The sequence below is a fragment of the Gorilla gorilla genome, chromosome 6, assembly GCF_029281585.2.
Source record: "Gorilla gorilla gorilla isolate KB3781 chromosome 6, NHGRI_mGorGor1-v2.1_pri, whole genome shotgun sequence".
In the NCBI taxonomy this organism is placed as follows: Eukaryota; Metazoa; Chordata; class Mammalia; order Primates; family Hominidae; genus Gorilla; species Gorilla gorilla.
Window position 1 is genome coordinate 165816566 of NC_073230.2, and position 2319 is coordinate 165818884.

Sequence of the window (2319 nt, forward strand, 5' to 3'; positions counted from 1 at the left end):
TAAGATTTCCCTCTCAGAGTTAAACTGTAAAATCAATACTGACCGATTGGGAAAGAGATATCCAAAGGACTCAAGTTGTTCTGGCATTTGCAGGAGAAAATTCAACCTGCTCTGACTGGTAGGAAGGGCTGAGACCCAGGACAGACCACAGAGGTCTCGGCAAGCACCTTCCTTCCTCCATGAGTCTAAGGGGTTTGGGAGTGCGGGGGTGGTCTCTGGCTGTGCAGTGAGTCTATGTCTGCTCATGAGTCCTTCTGGTTTGCATTACCCAGGCCAGGTGGAGGAGATGAAGGAATCCTCTGGAACAGGTAACTATAAACTAATTGAATATGTTACTATATCTAAATAATCAATGCATTGTGAACCCAAAAGGGGTTTATAGTCAATAAAAGCTTAGAGAAAATGCTGCCCAGGTGCTGCGCACATGCTGCAGGCTCACTCGTGGACTCCGGGTCTTACTTAGAGCCCGCCCTCATGGTTCATCCTGTGGGGACAGGAGAGCCAGAGGCTGCAGGTGGTGGACGCAGGCACTGTGGGGCCCCTGGCAAGGCCTTGTGGGCAAGCTTCCCACAGAGACCTGCACACAAGCCAGGCATGGTGGCATGTGCCTGTGGTCCCACTCACTCAGGAGGCTGATGAGGGAGGATTGCTTGAGCCCAGGAGTTCAAGGCTGCAGAGAGCTATGATCACACCACTGCACACCAGCCTGGGTAACAGAGGAGACCCTGACTCTTAAAAAAAAAAAAAAAATCAACAAAATAAAGAGACATGCATACAGCAACACAGGGGCTGGTCTTGGATGAGACCCAACCACCTTGTCCCTCTGACCATTCCACTGTGTGTCGAATAAACCAACATTGTGTGCTCATCACTGCTTCCATGAACCTGGTTATTGTGCATCTGTCCCTGAACTCACTTGTGTTAGGTCTTCTGCTGAAACAGAAACTCTATTCTGGGGACATTAGCAAAGTACCTTGGGTCTCCACAGCCTCTGGGCCCTGCTGGCCTCCCTCAGACCATCCTGGTGAAACCCGTCAGTAGTTGGGGGTCCAACTCCTCCAACCCCACCCCCACTACCTTTTCTTCCTGGCCTTCAAGCTCATTGGCCTACTGTACATGGCTCGTTCTGTATCTGTTTGCACATAGAGGTAATGCCACAAATAAAACGCTAAACAGCAGCATTTCAGAGAGAAAAATCACATCCAGAATATTCCAAGCCACTTAAATCTTCTAGAAACGTGAAAGAGACAACCATGAAAGTGTTAATATTGAACCAAGACCACATTTTAAAATGCCAAGCTTGTATGTGATTGTGAGATGTATATAAGCTGAGGAATTATTGTAATTCTATCATAATTTACTACTTTACCAAAAATAAACTGATAAGATAAATAAGTACTGCTGCTAATGCCCAATTGACTAATATGACCTGAATAGAAATAAAATATTAGATGAGCTTGAGTTGCCAAGATTAAACTAGATTAGTGATAGAATCTCAGAGTCCTGTTTCGATATAATTAAAGTGGTGATTTAATGTGTCTTTAGCTCAGAATCGTTGTAAGAGCTTTTTTTATAATAGCGTAGAAATGAATACACACTCATCCAAGCCGCAGAGGAATAAAAGGTTGTAATATTTTTGAGTTCCCTTGGCAGGGTAATCCATTCTCATCAATCTCACACTCTGCAGGGGAACATAAGGATGTTTTTCTTCCAATCATTGGCCGTCATTATTTAATGTAGGGTAACAGCCACAGTCTTCATTAATATATGAACCTATGGCTCACAGGGGCCTCGCAGTAAACCAAATGACAATTCCTCATGACAGGTTTATATCACAGGGCTCAGAGATATTCACCATCTGAAACGCTGACCTCTGCGATAAGCTTAATGTTCATACCCAGCTGAAGAAGAGGCTAGCCAGCGAGAGAGAGGAATTCAAGTGCCCAGCTCGTGAGTTGCTACTCATTGCTATTAAAGACAAGCTGGTCAAAAACACATCTCGTGCAACCATGTAATGGAAGATTTTACAACTTTCATAGGAATGAGGCAGATCTACATGTTGCAAAACAGAACAGACAAAAACGGATATATATGGTTACAGGAAAAACAATGGTGAGTACATGTCACCGGTTCTCATTTGCTCAGCATTCTGGCATGAAGGGGTCCCCAGAGAAATGGCTGACTGCCGTCCCGATCACCCCAAAGCAGAACCCATCCACAGCTCCGGGGAAACACAGAGCACAGCTTCTCCATGCCCCCAGCTTTGAGTCATTATAAAGGCAATCACGGACTCTCGTAAAAGTGTAACTGGCTTGTAAA

At 45.0% G+C, this 2319-nt stretch overlaps 1 long non-coding RNA gene across 1 annotated transcript; it reads left to right on the top strand.

Annotated features, from left to right (window-relative positions):
- The first annotated feature begins 272 nt into the window (after positions 1 to 272).
- LOC134758969 (uncharacterized) lies at positions 273 to 2113 on the top strand. The gene is made up of 3 exons (XR_010134800.1): positions 273 to 308; positions 1839 to 1950; positions 2040 to 2113. It is a non-coding gene; the product is annotated as an uncharacterized lncRNA (long non-coding RNA).
- Positions 2114 to 2319: the final 206 nt, after the last annotated feature.